At 40.7% G+C, this 23959-nt stretch overlaps 1 long non-coding RNA gene across 2 annotated transcripts in view; it reads left to right on the top strand.

Moving 5' to 3' along the window:
- Nucleotides 1–8147, top strand: part of LOC122466220 — a 34734-nt gene extending 26587 nt beyond the window's left edge. The window contains exons 2-3 of one of the 2 annotated variants that reach the window (XR_006291574.1): nt 6280–6408; nt 6727–8147. This is a non-coding gene — a long non-coding RNA (uncharacterized LOC122466220). The remainder of the gene's footprint in view (nt 1–6279; nt 6409–6726) is intronic. The other variant, XR_006291575.1, reaches the window with a different exon arrangement.
- Nucleotides 8148–23959: the final 15812 nt, after the last annotated feature.

The raw sequence follows: 23959 nt of genomic DNA, 5'->3' as shown, positions 1-23959 counted from the left end.
TCCCACTGAATAACGCTGAGTTCCTGTAAAACAAAACCAAACCTCCTTTCATGCCAAGCAGGAGGAATGTTAATGTCCCAGGTCTGTACACAGAACATTGCAACAGCAAAAAACGGAGTCCCCCATCTGAAAAGAACTTCAACCAGTGGAACACTTGTGAGTGTCTCCATTGTTAATGCCAGCAAAGGAGGGGGGATTGAATTCCTAGAAAATGTTTTCAAACCTTTCAACATCAATGAAAAAGTTGATATGAAATGTTTGATGAAATATGTTAGGGAAATGACTGCCTAGGAAGGAGTACTGCAGCAAGGGATCTGGGGGTCATAGTTGATCACAAGCTAAATATGAGTCAACAGTGTAACACTGTTGCAAAAAAAGCGACCATTATTCTGGGATGTATTAGCAAGAGGAGTGTAAGCAAGACACTAGAAGTAATTCTTCTGTTCTACTCTCTGCTGATTAGGGCTCAACTGGAGTATTGTGTCCGGTTCTGGGCACCACATTTCAGGAAAGAAGTGGACAAGTTGGAGAAAGTCCTATGAGGGAAGACTGAAAAAAAATGGGTTTGTTTAGTCTGGAGAAGAGAAGATGGAGAAGGGACATAAGTTTTCAAACACTTAAAAGGTTGTTTCCAGGAGGAAGGAGAAAAATTGCTTTGGGTTTAAACTGCAGCAAGGGTGGTTTAGGTTGGACATTAGGAAAAACTTCCTAACTGTCAGGGTGGTTAAGCACTGGAATAAATTGCCTAGGGAGGTTGTGGAATCTCCATCATTGGAGATGTTTAAGACAGGGCCAGCTCTAGGATTTTTGCCGCCCCAAGCAAAAAAATTTTTGGCTGCCCCCGTTTTTTTTTTTTTGTGTGTGTGTGTCCCCCGCCCCCGGCTCCACCCCAACTCTGCCACTTCTTAACCCCTTCCCCAAATCCCCGGCCCCGCCTCCTCCCCAGGGTGTGCCGCATTTCCCACCCCCCCCATTGCTTCCTGCGGCCCCCCCCCCCCCGGCAACCTCTCACCCTAGCTCACCTCCACTCTGCCTGCTCCCCTGAACACGCTGCCGCTCTGCTTCTCCCCACTCCCTCTCAGGTGAGGGAGAGGCAGTGCGTTCAGGGGAGCAGGCGGAGCGGAGATGAGGGGGAGAGCGCAGGAAGTAATGGGGGGGTAGAGGAACCACTCCCCCCCCCAGCTCACCTCCGCTCCATCGCCGCCTCCGCCTCCCCCGAGCGTGCCGCTGCTCGGCTTCTCCCTCCCAGGCTTGCCACGCAAAACAGCTGTTTCGCATGTGGCAAGCCTGGGAGGGAGGGGGGAGAAGCCGAGCGGCCGCGGCGCACTCAGGGGAAGAGGCAGAGGTGGAGCGGAGGCAAGCTGGGGTGGCGGGGGCACATTTCTAGGGGTGGCCTGGCCAGCGCCGGAATGCCGCCCCTAGGAATGTGCCACCCCGAGCACCTGCTTGTTTTGCTGGTGCCTAGAGCCGGCCCTGGTTTAAGAGCAGGTTAGACAAACACCTGTCAGGGATGGTCTAGATAATACTTAGTCCTGCCATGAGTTCAGGGGACTGGGCTAGCTGACCTCCTGAGGTCCCTTCCAATCCTGTGATTCTGTATTTATTCATACCCCGTAAGAGCTTCCTCTTTACATTATCATGCTTTTGTTTGGGTTGCACAGCCAAAACTACACCTTGCAGTTTTTTCCTAGGGTCTAGATATTTATGGTGCTTATTCAGACCTCATTACTGTAGTATCTGAGCATCTCATCATTTTATAATGTTTTTATCCTCACAACCCCCCAGTGAAGTAGGGCATTTTACAAATGGGGAACTGAGGCACAAAGAGGCTAAGTGACTTGTCACAGGGGAGAACAGGAAACTGAATATAGGTCTCCTAAGTCCCAAAGTAGCACTCTAGCCATCAGACAATCCTTACTGTAGTCTCACCCATACTACTCACATGACAAATCTAATATAAGAAGAGATTTTACTAGATTCTCTATCTCAGGAGTATAAGATGGAATAAAAAATTTCATTAATATTTTTTATACATTTTAGATTTCAATAAAGAATTCTACTATTGTAAATTCATCCTAGTTCTGGTGGTATTTGGATTCAGACTCATGACCTGGAACTCGACTATTTCCCCTGGCTTCAGGGCTAGTCATGAACTAACATTACCTGGCAGGGGAGGTGATTTCAGGTATTGAGACCACCATGCTCATAGCTAATTTCTCCAAGCTCTCCCTACAGCTCACCCTCCCCTCGTGGCTGCCCAGACCTTACAAATGTCCTGTCGCCCCTCTCACCTGCCCACACAGGCCCTGTCACCCCATTCTCCTTTGGTGTTTATGAAGGACACCTGGCAATCTTCACCCCTCCATCTGCTCCTGGAGCACTTCGCTGTCACTGCAACTTTGGGGGAAAGAGGCTGCTAGATAAGGGCCAACTGCTTCCTATGTCTGGTGTGGGGTGCTACAGGTCTTTCTGCCATTCCTGGGAATACAATCTGCTCAGTGTTACAGCCGTCTACGTGGCTCTTTCATGGTCACAAGGTATAGTGTGCTGTGTGGGAGGGAGGCTGAATATGAGGCCTGGCTATGTGGGAGAGTAGCTGTTTGGAGGTTGTGGACCTAGAAGACCTACGTGTCAAAGAATTGCAGGCTGGGGTGAGACAAGGGGGGGCTGATGGGAGGGTGCAGTGTTTGAGGCTGGTTGGATGACAGGTCTGGGTAGGACTGAGGGAAGATGTGGGTCTGGGTAGAAGGGAGTGTACCTTTGGAGGGATGGGTTCCTTTGGGGCTTCAGTGCAGATGAGGTGGATGGGTGAGAGGTAGCCAATCAAGAGAGAAATGGAGGTTATCTGCATGTGGTTGGCAAGCAGGTGCAGGATACTATTCATTCCCACAAAACAATAGAGAGAGAGGTATAGCAGGCCACCTGTACTTCCATTCCCAGAGAACAGTACCAGGTGGGGCCACTGAGCTGTTGCTTTCTGGGGGGTGGGTGTGAATCTATAATAGTCTGTTTTTGCGAAAGAGTTCTTGAAAGATGGAGAGCTGCATGGATCACAGGAGAATGTGTAGGTTTGGACAGTTTTCATCACCACCCGAACTGGTAGATATTTATCTTAACTTGTCAAGTATGAGGGGGGTAGCCATGTTGGTCTGTATCCATAAAAACAACAAGGAGTCCGATGGCACATTAAAGACTAACAGATTTCTTTGGGCATAAGCTTTCATGGGTAAAACGCCACTTCTTTAGCTCCATGCATCTGAAGAAGTGGTGTTTTACCAGCGAAAGCTTATGCCCAAATAAATCTGTTAGGCTTTAAGGTGCCACCAGACTCCTTGTTGTTTTTATCTTAACTTGCTTTCCTTGATTCTTAGTGCTTGACTTTTGTAAATGAGGCAAGTGTGTTTTTGTGACTCAGCAACCTTACCTTGATTTTGAAACAATGCCTTTTGTCTTCTGGATTTGAAGTATTCATTTTTTTTTTTTGCCGTCTTCTGCTAGTTTACTACTGTGAGTTTATGTAACAAAAATGGATATGAATGTATAGTAAAATGGCCATAATAAAAATAATGTTCATTTTGGGGGCTCTTCCCTTTGAGAAGCCATTTTTAAAAAAGAAAAAGTCTGAAAGGACTTAAGGGTTACCACATACAGATGTAAATATTTTCAATGAGGTTCTTTGTCTTGTGTTATTCTGGAGGTCAGACTAAATGACCACAATGGTCCCTTTGGGCCTTCAAATCTATGAATCTATGAAACGTTGTCACTGGATTTCATTTTATTTTTTCTTTCTATCTTTATTTGGCAACATCTATGTTAAAAGAATTGAACTGCACATGTGATTAACACCATTTAACCCCCTGGCACTGCCAATTTTCCCTCGTTACCTGGGATTTCTACCAATATTGTCTGAGTAAAGCGGCAGTCATTAGCAGTCATTTTCCTTGGGCTAAATTGGTTCTCAGGAAAACATCCCAATAAAGTGGCTCTCCACACTGAGTGGAGTATACTGTATTTGTTAACTGATGCCAGACACCTAATTTCTTTCCTTAGACAACATAATGAGTTTAAGCATAGAAATTTCATTACAGGTGATTTTGCAGCATATATTTACATGTATTGGTATATTTAAAAATAAGTTTTAGTTATAGGACCATAGGGAACTGCCAGGAGAGAACAATGAAACATCTAATCCAGAATCCTGTCTTCTGCAGTGACCTATCCCAAATGCCTCAGAAGGCGGGGAAAAAAAATCCCAGAATGTACCATACTAACTGCGATAATTTACCAAAGCACCAGGATTCACATGTTAGTGTTTTCAGACACAGCTACCTTTGCTATTAGTAAGCCATCTTTTGACAGCTGGTCCTATAAAAGTATACATGTTCTCTAGCTTAACGGATGCTGCTGCAAAAAATGGTTTTAGTGCTGCGTTTATTAACATGCAGGGTCATATTTTGTTAAAGGCAGCTCTCCTTCTGCAGGTCCGTTAGCTCCTGTAAAATTTACATCCTTATTTTTGCACCCACCATTCAGTTTGCTCACCACCACTATTCCCTCTAACCTGTACATGTGTGTGTGCGCACACAGATCCTAAACCCCGCGCACACTGAGAAACACCGTGTGCACAAAAATTTGCACAGAAGCACAACAATTTTCACAGAAGAAATTTTTTGCGCACACGGCCTGTCAAAAATTAGAGGGAACATTGCTCACCACCCTGGCTGAAGGGAAGAGGTGGACAAGGACAGGTGACAAGAAAGATAGATAGGGAGGAAAGAATAGAAATAATTTATATATATTCTGCTACAAATGGCCTATTTGTGACAAATATGTGTCAGCTGGGTTTTGCTTGGGAGAAAGGAACTGGAACTGAATTTCTTTTACTACTAACAGGGCCAACAGGCCTCCATGTACAGAGATGTTTTTTACCCTAAAAATTGGTCTAAAACATACATTGTTTTGAGAACGGACACTTCTAAACATGTCTTCTCTTAAATATGCTAGGAAAACTGAGTTTATCATCAAGAAAGCCCTGGGTACATGAGAGCTACAGTAACTGTCAGACAACCACCTACAATACATCCCAAACTAAGCAAGCTAGCTACGCTGGTTGAAAACAAAAATTCTCAGCGTTATTCAATAATTTTGGCAAGATTTCCTGGAAATGTCTCTCCCATCATATTTCTATCAGACCTTTCTTGTACAGCAGATTCTGCAGTTGTGAGGTCATAACGTCTCTGAGCAGCAGCTCTGGAAAATAACAATAGTAATTGGAGTGAGAATGCATGTTAGAAAATAGCTGCTGGATGAAAGAGAGGAATCCACACACACATTAAAAAATGTACATTTGCAATGGGAATGTCTATGCTGTGATTTCTCCAAGGCTACTTATGAGTGAGAAGGTGATGATTCAACCCAAGCTACTAAAAGAGGTGGAATAATGTGGCAAGAAACCACCTTTGGACTAAACCTGTGATATTCTTTCATATTTATTCCTTCATCTTTTTGGTCTTAACAGATGTATTTTTTTTATCCCTAATTAGAATAAACACTAAATGTGTTAGCTAGTAATGAATGTTTATGATCACAGTGACCTTTGCTTGGAGAGAGAGGCTTTCCCTTGAACCCTGTCACTGCTGTTCCTTCACTGGCAGGACTGTTGTAGAGCTGTGTGGAGGATGTTTCAACTGCCTCAGAACTTTTCATTTTTTTCCCCCCAAGAAAGTGTTGCATTTTCTGAATGAAAAGGGTCCCATCAGAGTTTTTTCTCACAAGCTTTCAGCTATAGTCTCAAATGGCATGAAGTTCTTCAGAGCTAGAGCTGGCAAAGGTTTAGACTTGGGAATAACTTTACTCAGGTGAATACTATGTCTGACTGTCTACTTAAATATATGGCCTTCGTCTCTCTAGTACCTTGGTCTCTAGTACTCAGTCCCGTTGACTTTACTCAGGTTAGTAGTCAGTTAAAGTTACTCATACTTAACGTATTGAGACTTTAGTCTCCAAACTCATTCTTCCTGTCCCTATCATGAGAGGATACTGACAACACTTGAACTTTTATATGGATGGCATGCACCAGCCAGCAACAGTCACTGTCTTTTTCACTTTGAATTAGAACTGGTCAGGAATCTTTCTTAGGGTTGCCAACTTTCTAATCGCACAAAACTGAACACCTTTGCCCCGCCCCTTCTCTGAGACCCTGCCCTGCTCACTCCATCCCCCGCCCCCCCCCCATCGCTCACTCTCCCCCACCCTCACTTATGCGCTCATTTTCACCAGGCTGGGGAGGGTCCCTTTTCGACTCGGTGTTCCGGTTGAAAACCGGACGCCTCTTGGAAAGGCTTCTCAGGTCCAGCATGGAATTTCTTCTCTCGAGACAAGAGAGAACCTGGGTCTCCTGCATCCCAGGTGAGCATCTAACCACTGGGCTATTGACTATTCTGCAGTGGGGTTAGGGGGCACTTGTGTGTCTCTCACACTCTTCATCAAAAATTTTGAAAGGTCTCATTTTTATTCCAATGTGAAATGAAAACAAATGTCAAAATCTTGACGTTTTCCATAAAATGGAATTCTTGTTTTCTGACCAGCCCTACTTGAAATGACTTTCTTTCAGTAACACTTGTACTCTACTTTTTTTTTTTAAAGCCATTAAGCCCTTGTATTTCAGTAAATTGCAATAAGGGTTGTCAATATGTGATGCAAATGTATTACTTGTTTGTTTTTCAGCTGTTCTTCATCAACCCTGGAATTCTGAGATGTACAGGACAGAGCTCTGGGAATGGAGAAGTTTAGCTTATATGTCTAAATTAGTTGCAGAGGGCCAAATTCCTCTCTGTTGCAGAGGTAACTCCTTCTACTTAATTCACGTCTTTCTGGATTTACACCAGTAACTGATATCGGAATCTGGTCCTAAACTTCTGTGTGACATGGGCCAAGTCATTTAACTTTTTTATTGTTCAATTTACCCATCTGTAAACTGGGAACAACAATTGCCTATCTCATGGGGTGTCTTGAGGCTTAATTAATGCCTGTTTATAGAGACTTTGAGATCCTTGGATAGAAGGTGCTAAGGAAGAGTTAAGTATAACAATGCCCTGGAAAAACAAAATGGTAAAAAGACACAGAGAACTGAAATAATTCACACTTATCACAAAAGCCTTGCAAACAACTTGATTTATGCAACTTCTGAACCCCACCCTGTTCAGCCCTATAAAGGGTTAAAACAGCAGCAGCTGGCCTCAAGAACTCTGGCTTGCCTGGTCCTTATCTCACTGTTATCCTGAGCTATTAACTGGCCACAGTTACGAAACATATCAGTTACTGCCATCTGTTTTTCAGGAGGCACTCATTGGATCATGGCCAGCAGAGGGGATTAAGTGGAGAGAGGCAGAAATGACAAAATGATTCTATAGTATTCTGGTTGTACAGTTGGAGTCCCTCATACTGTTACTTGCATGTACAGTCTGCAGTCAGCAACAGCTGCAAAGAATTAAGCGTAAAGATAAACTGTGAAGACTGTTTCAAAGCTGCTATAAAGGAAATGCATTTCTGCATGCATTTGTAACATGGGGATTGTGCAGAGAGAAGTGAAGGTATATAAAGCAAAAATGTATAAGTAGATGTATGTGTGATGTGTATTTTAGCTTTTTATATTTGGTATTTATCACTCTGTGTGTGCGTGTTTTGGCCCCCCACAAGAAACAAAAGCAATAGATTCTGAATGTATTAATTCAAAGGAAAATTCTATGAATGAGTTGAATAAAACTTCTCCTTAGCAACATTCTTTCTTTTGTACCCTCCCCTCATACAATTTATGATCCAGATTCTTTTTAAATAGCAAAGAGACAAATTAGAGACTGCTTGTGAAAGCGAAGGCGTGAATTTCAGCACAAATTATCTGTGCTTCAAAACATACTGTGAGATTTTTGGCAATTAATAATTGACTGGGCTTTAAAAATATTCTCTTTCACAAATGATAGACCATCTCATGATAAAGGGAGAAAGGAAGAGTTTTCAGTGTGATTCCTGGGATTCAAGAAACATTATGGTTCAACAGCTGTACTTTTGATTCTGAATTTTATTAAAATCAGATTAATTAAATTATTCCAAATGATGCCATTCTGCCAGAATAAAGCTCTTTGGCTTTTATTATCTTGGTAAATTAAATTAAGGCTAATACAGATTTTATTTTCAGGAAAAATACTACTTTAGATCTTTCAGTTAACTAATGTTTAATATCCTTCCTTAATATTTAATTAATACATGACAGTCAATATCCTAAGATTTAACATCAATGGGAAAACTAATCAAAATTTTTATAACACAGAAGATAAAAGAATAACTATTGTGCACTGTAGTAGCAATATTAACTCCTCCCTGCTATCTGACAGGTTTCAGAGTAGCAGCCGTGTTAGTCTGTATCCGCAAAAAGAAAAGGAGGACTTGTGGCACCTTAGAGACGAACAAATTTATTTGAGCATAAGCTTTGCTGTAGCTCACGAAAGCTTATGCTCAAATAAATTTGTTAGTCTCTAAGGTGCCACAAGTCCTCCTTTTCTCCCTGCTATCTGCGCTTGATTCCCTTTGCCGTTAGCATTCTGTACTTCAGGATGGGCCATACTGATCTGATTATGATTTGCTCCAACTTTGTGGAGTTTCTGTGCACATGGGTGCATCTCCCTTTGACATTCTGACAAGTAAATTCTTAAAGAATTGGAAGGAGAACTAAACCAAAGTTGATTCATTGGAAATATTTTGGTAAAACGGGTACCATTAAAACTCAGCATTCCCTGCCAAAGGTACTTTGTTTCTTCCTATACTTTGATTACAGTAAGAAAAGGAGTACTTGTGGCACCTTAGAGACTAACCAATTTATTTGAGCATAAGCTTTCGTGAGCTACAGTTCACTTCATCGGATGCATGATGCATCCAATGAAGTGAGCTGTAGCTCATGAAAGCTTATGCTCAAATAAATTGGTTAGTCTCTAAGGTGCCACAAGTACTCCTTTTCTTTTTGCAAATACAGACTAACACGGCTGTTACTCTGAAACCTTTGATTACAGTACAACCGTACTTTCTATTCTCTGCAATAGCAAATGCTGAGATTTAATAGAGCTCACTGTACTTGGTTACTAAACCAATGCTCTGTTTTTGCTCTTTCATATTTAATTGGAAATTGTATAAGTAAAATATTCATTGGTTTCTGAGAATGAAACTTCTACTTGTTGATTAGGCAGCTAATTGCTATGCTGCCTAGCTGCAACCTATCAGTGTGGATTTGGATAGCAGGACTTGTTTATAACAACACTATGATGGCTATTGTTTGTGCACAGCTTTAACATAGGCAACAGCTACTCATGGCACATGCAGAAGTAATAATCCCCTGCAATTCCATTCACTCTATAAAACCTCACATTATTTCATGGTAACGCTCACAAGTTGCTGTGGTTAATTCCATGCTAACTTAGCACACCTGTTCTTCAGTTTTTTCAATCAGCAGAAGACATGTTCGCGATTCACATGGTTAGGCCTACTCTGGCTGCTTGGCACAGCCCCGGCAGCACTGAGCTGCAATGTCCGTTTAAACGGACAGCGGATGACTTTCTGGGGGATCCCTACGTGCTGAACAGCTTCGTAGGCCATATGTAGCCAGGCATAAATTAGAGCAGCTGTGAGGTTTCTCTGACTTACGCTGGGAACTGGCCTGAGCCACCTTTGCCCACCTACCTCTACTGCTCAGATGTAGCCTGGGATTGGGGTGCAATGTTTTTCTATCCACTCTTCCCTAAAGAGAACATGGCTGAAGATAAAACCCTGAGAGAGCCTGGATTGCTCCAAGCAGAAGAGTATATAATCAATTCCTAGGGGGAAAATAGGTAGCAATAAACAATACCTAGATACAGTTGAACAAAGCAGGTGGTTTTGTCCCATGCAATTCAATGTCCATTACTGGTGCAGGCCAGCTACCATGTAGCTACTCCTTAAAAATTGCTTTGTAGCAAGCCTTATGAATGTGATCTCTTTGCAGTACATGAATGACCCAGACTGTAGCAGTAAGTGTGGCTTAGATACAGGAGACGAACATATTCATCATACTGTCAGATTCTGTTGCAACATCCCCCACCTCAGGGTTATGTTAATTTCTCTTCTATTTTAACAATCAGTTTGAACCATATTAAGACGCCAAGATACTTTTCAAGAGGGCAGCCTTCCTGAGGAATTTTCTTTACTGCTGGATTTTCAACTACCACAATAGTAAAGGCAATTGCTTTTTGTGTGTGTGTAAAAGATGATGGGCCAAATTCACCCCTGGTTTAACTCCATTGAGGTCAGCTCCGTTACATTAACAGAGTTTAAAGCAGGGATGATTTTGTCCCAAAGTTGATAAAAGTCCCACGATAAACATGTGTCTTGAAGGGCCTGGGTTATATGCAGCTCTCCTGTCATATGGTGAAAGAGAGCTAACAGAGCACCTTGGAGCTCACAGAACTACCTAATTTGTTATGAAGTATCGTTTCCAGGTACCGCCATTCAAATGCAGAAGCTCGCTACCTGACCAGAAGACTCAAATGTAGGGCCTGATAAAAAAAAAAAAAATCCCATTGAAGTCAATTGAATTTCCGTTGACTTCAATGGGCTTCGGAGCACATCCCTAAATTATCTAATTATGTCTAATGCATGACTTTGCAGACATTGGCATGTGAGTTCCACTTGGGGGGTTTGATCGCAGCTCAAGATATACCATGCCAGTGCAACCCCCGTGTTCGCTGTGCATTTCACAGCCTTGCACACACACATGCCTGATTATTTCAATGGCTCCATTCCCATAAATACAGTCAGGTCTTTCAACATTTGCTGCTTCTTAAAGCCACTTGAAATACAACAGTCTGTCTAATGTCAAGGCCACAACTGTAGCTGATAATGCCTTCACCACAGAAATAATATAGTTCACCATTGTTTATGCAGGCCAGAGAGGCTGCATTAGCATTCTGCTAGAAAGTGCTATGGTTTTAACATAGTTCAACAACAATCCAGTGTGATTCTTTCATTATTGTAGGGAGAATCTGTATGTGATCTGATTCATGTCCCTTTGTACATAGGAGACTGTCATCTATGCTGGAATACAGATAACTTATATAGTGATAGAAATACAGGCTGATTTTTAAAAAATGAATATGAAGGTAATGGGTTAATTTTAATAAGAGGTCAGATGGGTATCTGATAAACTCAATACATGTAATTACGGTTGGTGCCAAATTCTGCCAGCACTACTCATATTGAGAAGTACCTTACTCTGTGAGCAGTCCCTCTTGGGACTGGCAGAATTGGACCCCCAGTTATTATGGTTGGGAGTCTCAAAGGGGCTTAAAGGATTTAGGCTCCTGAATCTGTTTTGGACCCCTCCCAACCTAAAACAGTCTCTAAAACAATGATTTCATTCACCTTGCCTAGGGGTAAGACAGTGGCTCTCAAACGTTTTTACTGGTGACCCCTTTCACATAGCAAGCCTCTGAGTGTGACCCCTCCCCCCATAAATTAAAAACACATTTTTATATATTTAACACCATTATAAATGCTGGAGGCAAAGTGGGGTTTGGGGTGGAGGTTGACAGCTCGCGACCCCAATAACCTCACAGACCCCTGAGGGGTTCCGACCCCCAGTTTGAGAATCCTGGGGATAAGATGTGTCCATTTGGGATAGTATTCATTCTGCTGCATGATAGATTCAAATTCTGTCATTTAAAAAAAGAAAAGTAAGTTTCTGGTCCTAATACTTATGACAATAACCTTCCAAGTGTAGCTAACTCAGTGTTTTCTTCCTGAGTCTGCAGACAGTCCTAAACAACAGGTCTAAGAGAACTACAAACTCACATCTAAAGGCATATTATGCATATACCAATGTTTTTCATATACCAAAATTGTACACAGTCAGCACAATAGTGTACACAAATTAGTAACTGCTTGTGCAACTAGGCAAACAAAGGCCAGAAATAGCAGCGGACCTAAAAGTGGCCAGCATATTCTTTCCTACTGCACCATCTATAACAATGGTTTTCAACCTCTTTTTTTTCCTTTGTGGACCCCTAAAAAATTTCAAATGGAGGTGTGCACCCCTTTGGAAATTCAACCTGTGGTCTGCAGACCCCTATCACAGATATCGTAGACTAAAAACTGACTGAACAGAATTCAACTATAAATGTTGCACGTGCTCAGCATGACGCTTGACACAGCGTGAGTAAAGGTGCTAAACTGTGAGCTTCAGTGGTAAAGACAACACTTCCAGGTTTTGGCCTGTAGGTGCGGGTATTCACATACTTTTGATTGATCAGAAAAATGGAATGCCTTTTCTAGGATCTGAAACTTGATTTTCATGATCACCTTTTGAAGACCCCTTAGATATCGTCTGTGGACCTCCAGGGGTCTGCAGACCACCGGTTGAAAACTACTGCTGCGTAAGTTGGTCACTACATAAAGGCCATTTTTGTACTTCACGCTCTCGCAAACAACTATTGTTATCAATGGGAGCTCCGCTGTGTGTTGAGAACATATATAGCCTTAATGCTGTAGACCTAGTGCAGAGATCCGAATTAGAAATGTAATTAGGCCCTCTCCCCAGAATGAATTTGATGCAGCTGTTCTAGAGCAAGGCTAACTTTTGGGTTGTGGTAGTATGTATTTCGGTGTATAAAAGGAGCAAGAATTTAGAATGGGTATTCTACACAGACAGATATTAATAAAAAGGAAGATCAGATTTTGTCCTTGAATTCAGTGGGAGCCATAAACATGCATCTGAGTGCAGAATATGACCTACAGTCTAGAATAGGGTGTATTCTGGGTTATTTTAATAGCGAGGGGGAGTCTTTCAAAGGCAAAAGACATCCGTGGGAGCTGGGTGCCTAACTAACCATTCGTACCTTTGAAAATCTTCCGCATAAATATTTGCAGTAAATCCAGGCCAGGGGAGTATTTCCAGGACAGTATTTTCAGGACAGTCTATTTACACTTAAACTGATTTTTTAAAATTAAAATTGTTCATTTTAACAGGTGGCGAATGTTAACTTATCACTATGCCCTATGTGGAAAGATTAATTTGTGGTCTCAAGGGAACAGGTACTAACAACATTGGTTTCAGTTTACTTAGAAAGGTATAAAAGGTTATCTTCAACCTTACCTGAACCTTTTTGAAGTAAAGACTTAAGCTGGTGTTTATACATCCAGATCTAAAAACAGTAATAACTTAATTCCATAACACGAGGTCAAATAAAAATAAAGCATTTGCTTTCACAGCAGCAATTAAGTGGAACACCTTCTCTGTGGTTTTAAAAATGGCTACTAATCTGGCAAGCCTTGGAGCTTGCTATTGGGAAAACCTACACATGTCAATTCACTGTGCTGTTGATGTCCTGCTGAAACGAATTACGTTGTTTCATCTGCATTCAGGACCACAACTGATACAACACTAGTGAGGGGGAAAATATGAAGTTTAACTGAGCTGATGAAGAAGGTAACAATGATACGGTGGCAGGTTATATGAACATCCACCTGGTCAGTTAACATTGCACATTTTATTTATATATATATATATATATATATATAAAATTAATTTTATAGTAGAGCCTAGAGAACCCAATGTGCTAGGCACTGAACAACCATATAAAGAGAGTCAGTCTCTTCCCTGAAGAGCTTATATGTATTATTACCCACATTTTACAAATGAGACATTGTGAGACAGACATTGTGACTTGCCTATGGGTACACAGGAAGTCTCTGGCAGAGACAGAAATTGAATTCAGATCTCCTGATTCCTTAAACCCATGTTGATCCATTTTCAGCTGGCCTCTACAAATGCACACACATTGTGTGGTGAATACAAGACTCCAGATTTGGGTAACTGCACAAACAGGTAGGCATTTTCAAGCCCCTTTACCCAATTTGAGTGCACAAGTGCCCATTTTGCATTACTGAAGTGACTTAGGTTTATAATCAAGTAAAGTTCTTCTAGAAAAATGAAAGTTAGTAGTGCAATAAATTGTTCAATAACAAAGGAAGCAAATAAAGTGGTTACTCTTAAAAGGCCATCATCTGACAAGTTTCTGCACAGCGATACTTGAAATGCCATCCCTGTACTTAGAACAGGAAATAATGTTGATAAGTCTGTAGAATCTCTTATAAATGCTGACTTTTATTTGTTTTTTTTAATGACAGTTTCCATATATAGCAGTGAAGGGCCAAATTCTGCTCTTTTGATTTAGACCTTAACCAGGCACACTCCTATCGATTTTTAGTGTGAGTTTCACCTGAACAAGGACTGTATTATTTAGCCTGGGACTTTTAAAACTTACAACAATCATTAAAGCCATTTGTGTGTCATATACATGTGAGAATCACTTTGGAAAAAGGGGCTGGTAGGGAAAGTTCTCAATTCAATTTTCCTCTTGTAAAACTCTTACAGAACTGAATAGAAAATAATGTTTCGATAGGATTTTTAACTCTCCTATATAATTTGACAGAAAATTATATTGCTTTATATAATTTAATAGGATTCAAAAAATCTATAGAAAGGTTAGAATTCTCTATTAAATTCTACAGTGTTTTGCATAATCCCTATATATAATTCAGCAGAAATAAACCTAAACTTTTCCATGAGAGCAAACACACTGGGTTTGGTCCTGGAGTACCTTGTACCTTATGTAGTCATTTACACCTAATATAAAGTAGGTGTAAAACACTATCAAATCACAATTCTCCACTCACTCATGGCAGTGGTAATATTTAGTCCCACCTTGGCATTCACTTTGCTCAGATATAAATGACACCCCAGTGTACAAAGCATGGAAGACTCAGGCCCACTGATTCCACGAAGTTTTAATATACATTACAAGTGCAATCATTTTGGTTCAAATATTGGAGAGATGTCTGTAGCAGGCAGGATTTGGTCAGATTGTCACACATTCCTGTAGCAAGCGGCAGCCATCTCAGCTGTGACACAGTTGGCTTTCCAAAGTGTGGAATTAGTGTAATTGGCAGATGGCATTCTGATAGATTCAGGGATCATATCAGGCCACCTGCAGAGCAGTACAATGGGGTTAGGTCATGGCAAAGTCATTATGGTTTGGTGTTTTTTTTTCCCCTACAAAGCCGGACAGTGTGGATTTGGAGAAGATACAATATGGATCTGTGGAATTCTAATGTGTGTTAAATAAAACATCTGGCTATTCCACTCTAGGAAGCCAGGCTGTGCTGTTGGCAACTGGGGTATGAGGTAGAACTAATTAATACCCATGCCGCTTCATGTGTGGCAGTGTCTTATAGCTATGGATTTACTGGTAGCACAATAAGGTGGAAATGATTTGTGAATGACTAGAGAGTTCATGGCTATTAGGAGTTCCCCTAACAAGATGCCTTGTAACCTTGTGGTGTGTAAATAAGGCTACAGCTTTTCCCCTCCAGTGTGACAGTGAGTTAGTCTGAAGCAGGCCCTGGGGGCAAGTGCAGGCGCTTGCGAATTGTTAAATGAGAGTGCCTCCACTTATTGAGGTATAATATTTCATCTCCTTTTATTAACAGAGAAAGGCACATTTTTATTTAATTAAGTTGATTGCTGTAAGAAACTGTGGACCAAACCATTAGCCCAGAACTCAGCCTGAGTAGCTGGTCTGGGTGGAGGGCAGAGGTAAGTTTAGAAAGGGGGATATTGAAGTAGCTTCCGCTATCAAGCACATAACAGGATGATTTATATGGCAGTGCATCCTTGGACCATGCCCCATCCCCACCTTCTGCCTTATCCATGTGCAGTCCTTCATAGGACCTGCCTGGCATGAGAGTCGCACCCATTCTTTTTAAAAATTGATAGGAGCGAACATGAACATATTTCATGAAACTGATACTGATTGTAGACCTGAGGGGAGCATCAGTCCTGTGAAACTGTTGCCAGAGTTTCTTCAAAATCTAAAATCAAGTTTATTTAATAGAATCTTGGTTAGCATATTGGACTGGGAAAAATTGACTGCAGTGGGAAATGGAAAAATGGTGATCAAAGTTTGAGGTAACCCTTTGATTCTATTGAAGCATCAGAAATACTGTAAGTGATACCAACTCTCAGGTATATTCATCACTGATTAAAGACCATATAGAAAACTGTCTTGTCCTTATATTTATCCTTTGCCTCCTGCCTTCGCAGCCACATGTACGTATCAATTTGATGAATGTAATAATGTGTCACTGAAATGCGTTTTTGATTAATCCTGTTTCATAGCAGTTCTTTTCATATCATTGGTGTACAGTGAAATTGGCTGAGTAGTGTTTACAAAAAATCTGTATTAACAGTTTGCAAAACAGACAAAATCGAACTAAGAAAATATAGTGAGTTTTCCTTTCTGGCGAATGTGGAAAATTGCGCAAGTTTTGTAGTAAAAATGTCGCTGCCTCCCAAACATATTTACGACACGCATATTAACTCTGTACACAACCCATACATACATCATGCAATGATTTTCAGGACCGGCATGTCGCTAGTTTACATCTGATAACTTACATGACACCTTTTAGATACATATCATGAGAACAGAATGTTGGGGGTAGTGAGTGTGTCCGGCCTGATATGAGTTACAATACAGTGGGTCCTCTGCCAGCTGGCATTGAGGGGCTCCCAAGGTCACACCTTATCTATCAAGGAGTTCCCTCCTACAGCTGTTGTTCTGACTGCTGCACAGTAATTTATGCTAACTATTTCACCATTCATCTAACAATGTAAAACAGAAGTGAAAACAGCATATTATGATAGGGTGACCAGATGTCCCAATTTTATAGGGACAATCCTGATATTTGGGGCTTTTTCTTATATAAGCGCCTATTACCTCCCCACCCCAGTCTCGATTTTTCTCACTTGCTATCTGGTCACCCTATATTATGAAGATGTACAAGGAACAAGTTTTAAAATGTCAAAATATGAGTAGGCCTTTAATTATACATGGCAGGATGGAAAGGAGTTACTATAGGCTTCACTTATTAAAGGGAGCTTTAGCTTTCAATTGTTTGGGAAATGTTGCTCTAGGGTTTAAAATCTGGAGTTGTAACCCCAATGAAAATTTTAGAAATCCAAATACCAAATACATTATTTGAAACTGACAGTTTCAAAGCACTGACTTTGGGTTAAATCCTAGGAAACAAAGTGTCTAAGTCAGTTAATTTTGAGACTTAACTTGGGAAGGTAGGACTCTGAGCCTGCTCCTATTGAAATGAGTGGGAGTTTTGCCATTGATCTCACTGTGTGCAGAATCAGGCCCTAGCATTGTAAATTCTAGCTTCAATAAAATTAGAACTTATTTTGATTTTCATGTTCATAAACTGTACAGATAACGTTAGGGCAGTACCATCTAGCAAGTCAGGATAAATATTGATTCTCTTTTTTAATTTCATTGACTGCGTTCGTGATTCATTATCTATGGAAAGAGAACTGCTGCTTTGAATAGGAAATAAAGGAAGAACACTTAAGAGTTACAGTGCTACTGATGCTTAGTCCCACCTCTAAGACCATTGCTAATCAGCAAGTAACACTTATCTGAAAACTGCAAGCTACCAAAAACACACTTTTCTATTGCAAGATCATTTAGCAGCGTGGAACCTAGAGTGCACCATACTTACCAGGTGCTTAAAAATCCTTTCCATACTCACATCATTGTATGATCCTTAAAATAATATCCCCATCAGATTGTCTACACTCAACCTGCTCTGAAATACTGCACAACAGACAAAACAAAGTGAAACCACGGGATGGGTGGTAATCATCCTGCCCTAGGTTTGGTGGTGGAAAGGGTAAATCTTGATCTGTGACATGCTTGCCTCCCCTGCAGGGATTACAGTGAAACCCTGACATGGAAAAATGTGGTTGATTTCCCTCATCAGGAAGGATGTCTAAAAGGCAAGGGGTAGGGGAGAGAGGTTTTTCCTTTGAGCCCTGAGACACGGAAACCAGCTTCATTTGAAAGTATTGAAGGGTTTAGAAGGAGAAACCTTAACCATATTTGTTGGTTTTCTTTGATATCTTCCTGTAAGTAGCTATTTTGTGTTATGCTTTAACCACAGGAGGACTGATTAGCACAATACAGGCCACAAACTGGTCTCATTTCCACCCATGCAATCCTACTGATATCAGTGAGCTTGCATGGGAAAGTATTCTAGCATTCAACAGGGGTGCGGCCAATATGATTCGGTAGAAATTGCTCAAAAAATCCTATAGGATGTAATAGAGAATGTTCCTTCTTTAGAACTGTTAAACCATCCAGTAGCAGTTAAGGAGTTATATCATTGCAATGGAATTTTGTATGGTATGTTTATAAATTCCATCAAAAGGCTGTATCATTCTAGAAGATCATAAAGATGGATGTAATTGCAGGCAGAATTTGCCCCTACAAAGATAGGCCAATCTATACCTGCGAAGGAGTGATACATGCATTCCTATCACAAAACTGCTTGGAGCGAATACGGACAGGGCAAAACTTGGTTTAGAGAAGCAAAATAAAATCCCCAAATTGTTCTGGGGTCTTGTAGTGTGGCAAATACAACTCTGGTTAGAGAGAATCTCTGCTCATGGTGTAGAGGGGCAAGGAGGAGAGACTTGACAATCAGTGAGTTTGTGTGTATTCAATGCCAGCCTTGCTGACCATGACTGACCTTCATCTTATGTTAGTGTTATGTGTCATCTAAGAGGTTTGCATATTATTGTACATGCTATTTTATGCACATGATGTTGACCAACTGATCTGCACTTTCCTAATGGCTTCTGTGTCAGAGCACAGGTACTGTTGCAGAATCAAGGGCCTAAAAGCCCTCACTTAAAATAATTTGTCAGATAGAGACCAAGATCATATTGCTCTTCCCAGCAAAAGTACTGTTAAATTCTTTACACAAATGGGAAATCATCATGATTCATTTTAATCTATATAATTTCTCAATTCAGTTACATAGAACAGGAGAAAGCAAAAGCAACCAATTAAAAAAACCACGAACTTTACCAGAGCGTTGACCAGGAGTGGAGATTTCTTCTGATTGCCTCTTGGACAAAAGGAGTTCGGTTTTTTTGTTATTTTGTTTGTTTGATTTTTTTTTTTAAAAGAACACAACTTTTTTTCTAAAAAAAAAACAACAGAGTTTCCCATTATACAACTTGCCATCTGAAGTTATTCCTATCTATGGGCAAGCTTAGAGAGTTTAAGGGAACAAAACACAGGTGTAAAAGGGGGGGAGGGGGTTGGAAAGAAAGAGATGGTTAAAAAGACCTCTCTAGAAAGAGAAACCCTGAATTGCTTTTCCCCTTTCTTTGCATTTTTGGAAATTTAAAAAAAAAAGAGAGAGCGAGTGAATTGGTCACACTGTGTCTACAGTGCAATTAAAAACCCTGGCTGGCACATGTCAGCTGACTTGGGCTTCTGGGGCTCAGGCTAAGGGGCTGTTTAATTGTGGTGTAGACTTTCGGGCTGTTTTTTTCACTTATAATTGCTACCTATCTGTGGTTTGAGTGAAATTTCTTTTCTTGTTGATGATGTCACATAACTTTCAAAGGGGTGAATATTCAGCTGTTTTATTCTTCCATGCAGAGCTTCTTCATTCATAAGTAACTTTGGGGCAGTGACTGTCTTCAGTACGTCTGTACGGTGCCTGACAAAGTGGTGCCCTGATCCCTGATGGTGCATTAAGGAGCTACCTGTAATACAAATAATAATGCCCACTTGAATGTACAGCATACTTTGAAAGACATGTGCATGGCAATATAAATGCAACAAGGCCTTTTTTATCCCCAACAAGCAGAAGGATCTTTCTTTTCCTTTCCCTTTCTGGATGTTTTTATCCATTATTTCACCTGTTAAACATGAAGCTTTTCAAGTCTCATTTGGAAGGCAGTGGTAGAAATCCCAATGACTTACACACATCACAGAGACAGCAAAATAAACACTTCCTATTGTGCTAAACATCTGTCTTCAGCGCTGTACTGTTTCCTGTTGGCAGCATTAATCGTATTAGCCATTTGACTGACACGTGAATGTGGTGGTGCGGTTAGAAGCTGGGTATTAGAGCAGTAGTCTGCCAATGTGACCCAATTTCCAGCATTCACAAGCCAGAAAGGGGCTGAAGAAAAATTAGCCAAAATTTGTTACGAACTGAATATATTCAGAGCATCTCCTCAGCTGCTGTAGTTCATCAGCGCTCCATTGAAGTAAATAATATTGACCCATAACTTTGTGCTGCTTTGCTCTATTTTCATCATTCCACTATCAAAATACTTTAACTCATGATATATGTTGTACTGATTATTATGCGCATGGATATGGTGCCTGTAATGGTAGTATCTATATGGATAATAAGGCTTAAACGGAGACATTTGACACCTTGGTAAGAGAGACCAAACACATAGGCCTGGAACAGATGCATTACTGCCTGTATTTTGGAATAACTGTATTATGGACTGAAAGTATGATCAGATGATTTTTTCACTAATCTTTTGTGTGTAAACATGTAGCGCCGTGTTCCATTTTTGGTTGTAGAGTGAGTGATTCAGGATAGGTATACCAGCTGACCTTTGTCTAAGAAAGAAAGACAACAGTATGTGCAGAAAATGCAGGAATCCCTGGTTAGATAAACAGATAAGCTTAGAGAATGTGTGCCAGAATGAAATCAATGGAGCTGTGCCAATGTACCGCAGCGGAGGATCTGGCCCAATAATTATAATGTGGTTTTATTTAGAAGGTTATAATTTTTTGAGCTCTGTTCTTTCCTGGATTGGCAATGGAGTTTTTAGGGCATGGGTGGTAACTCCCAACGTGCATAAATTCCTTATAGGTTGATTGACCTAACGAACTGACCCTCCCCGCACTCCAAATTCTATTGTTTCTAGATTTCTTGAACAGTATTTAAGGATAGAAAAATTAACACTGCCCCAGCACATGTATTCATTTTGGGGAAAATTCTTTTAAAACATGCTTAATTCTGTCTATTTTTGCACCTGGATTAGTGTCTCTTGAGTATGAACAGCTGTAGTTTGGGAACAATTACATATAAGGGAAAAATTCAGTACAATGATTTTACATGATACTTTTATGAATAGCACCACACAGTTTAAGGACCGATTCCCAGCTTGTATCACTTGTCATGGTGCCATTTACCTCAATAGAGTTCTGACAATATACACCATCTGAGGGCCTGTCCCTTAGTCTTCAAGTAATAAAATGTATGGACTGCACATTCAGTTTATAAAAGTAAGTTCAGTGACTCATGACCTGTACATCAGCTGAATACAGCTCTAAAGTAGGCTACAATTTTACTCAAGCTACATGTCTAATAAGTACTATTTTCTGTACAATGGGGAGCATTTTTAACATGATTTATCTATCTTCAGTACGCCTAGTATGGAATATAAAGGTCACTTCCAATGTTAAACAGTGTGTTGAATTTGAATATATTCCTCCAGACATTGAGTGAATATTGTATGTTAAACTGGGAAGAATAGCACAAGTGGTTAAAGGCAGGACTAAGTGTAAGGACACTTGGTTTTCCGTCCTGGCTCTGATACTAACTTGCCCTGTGACCTTGCGCTTGATCCTGCTTCCACTGAAGTCCAACAGCAAAATATCTATTGACTTGAAGGGTACAAGAGGCCCAGAACCTCAGGAGGCAAGTACAATCACAGTCTTTGCACCCCAGTTTGAGTTTAGTCCTGGTGTACTAGAGGCGTGGGGAGGAAGTGATGGAGTTGTGGTGCTGTCTCCCTTAGCACTGGGCTGGCTTGGTTCATGAAGAAGTGCATGCTGCATCTTTTCAGGATGTATCGGTGGCTGTGATCTCCGTGTTTCTGGAGGCAATATCTGTCTCAGACAGAGTGCTTTTACTTTGGGGTGCTATTCCTTTGCTCTGACCCTAACTCTAGTACTGGATTGAGTTAGAGGCTAACTCTCTGCATCAGTTCCAGTTAATAATTCTTACTCCCCCACCTCAAAGGGTGTGCTGAGAGCTAATTGATTAGAAAAAAGTCCACCATTCGTTCGTGCCCTTGGGCAGGAGGTTGGTTGATCAGGAGGGTCTTCTGTTGGGCTATTCTTATTAAAGGGCTGGCTTTTTTGCTCTTGGTAGTCTGTCAAGTGTGATGCTGACCTTTTTAGTTTTTATATCAAGTATTGTTTGTTCCAGTTGCTCTCAAGAGCTTGGGGTGTTGCTGGAAAAATAAACAGAAAAAACTAAAGAAATAACAGTCCACACACACACACACATGTGCATGCAGACACACACAGCTGTAAGGCAGCTGTAATCTCTGCAAATATCAGAACACTGAGGCATCTTCTCCTGGCGCTCCTGTAACTCCATATGAGACATTCAGCAACAGTACCCACCCACCATGCAGTGGCAAATCAGGTAATTTCATGCCCACTGCGATGGTCCTGCAAAGATTTGAAATAACTCATGTCACCGTTATATCCTTAGGCAAAATATAATTTAAACAAATTGACTTGTCTCTGTGGCTAATTTATTGAGATTTACAGTAGCAAGCCAGGTTCCCCACCTCACAATCGTTACTGGTTTACAGCTTTAAAGCCATTTGGAAAGTTCAGATTATAGACTTTTTTTTTTTTTTTTTTTTTTTGAGGAGGTTAGGTATTTCAGCTATGGCAGGACTGAATTTCATGCTCCTCTGGTGTCAGACGCTATTACTTAAAATAGTTCCATCCCCCCTGTGGGCTTAGCTGGTTTCTCTTACACTTTAAGTGAGTGATAGCTTACTGAAAGAAGAGGAATGCAGGATTCCTGGGGGTTGGAGGCTCTTTCTGCATCTAAGTATATAGATACATACCTAAGGTATATACTGCATACCTACATTTTTCAAGAAAGATTTAGCTAGACTTAAATAGCAACCTACGGATGAAAGTTAGGGATTGTCTGTTACAAAGATCGATCATTCAGCCTTTGATGGGATCCTTAGTAGAGATATTTGCATGCTAGTTGATCATGTTTTTTAACATTGCGAAGACTGACATTCGTAGCTGTCCAGATCAACTATGTTAAGTGACTTTCTTCAATAGATCCCCAATGGGTCAACTTCTCTGCTAGGATAAATTGGCACAACTCCTTTGAAATCAATCAATTTACACCAGCAGAATATGCTATGAAGCAGAGCCTCCACTGGAGTAAATTGTCATTTCTTCATTCACGTCAATGAAAGTGTAATTTTAGAAGGGCATTTACTGCTTAGGTACTTCCTTTTACCTCTGTGCCCAAGTGGTAGGATGTATGACAGCAAAGGCAGGATACAAACAACAAACTTCTTTATTCTGTGTACAAGTTACGTTCTAACAAAGCTGGATTGTTTTGGGAAACAGGTTTAATATGATCTTAGTAAAAAAGAATGAGTTTGAGGTACTAGGCATAGTTTCCATGTGCCTGTGTGCTGAGGGAGAGAATACTCTGTAATTCAGTGAAACTGAATGGAAGCAGTGACCAAAGCACAGAGGTTAAAACATAAAAATTATGTTTTATGTAACCTGGGCACAGTTTTCTAATTCTTCCGTATATTTTCTATTCAATGGAAAAATTAAACCTACAGATACAGACTAGCATATAGCAGGAGAATCCTATACCAACTGTCAGTACATTGTACCTGGGCAACTTTTAATAGCCAGTTTTTGCTACAAAAGTGTTTTTGGCCATGTCTAAGAAAGAGGGGGTACGCGGAAGGCAAACTGAATTGGAGAACACGCATTGGGCCTGATGCTGAAACCCTGAATCATGCAAGTTTTTCTTATGAGAGAAGTTCCCATGGGTAGAAATCAACAGGATTATTCACATGAATAAACACTACATGTGTGATTAAGGGTTACATGATCGAGCCCTTAGTTGGGCTCTGTGCTATTTCACGGCTTGATCATCAAAGCATGAATGTTTCTCTGCTAACCATGCTGGCATGGAGAAAGGTATG

Source organism: Chelonia mydas, chromosome 6, assembly GCF_015237465.2.
Source record: "Chelonia mydas isolate rCheMyd1 chromosome 6, rCheMyd1.pri.v2, whole genome shotgun sequence".
NCBI lineage: Eukaryota > Metazoa > Chordata > Testudines > Cheloniidae > Chelonia > Chelonia mydas.
The sequence above is the reverse complement of the archived record's forward strand: the minus strand, read 5'-3'. Positions and strand labels throughout refer to the sequence as shown.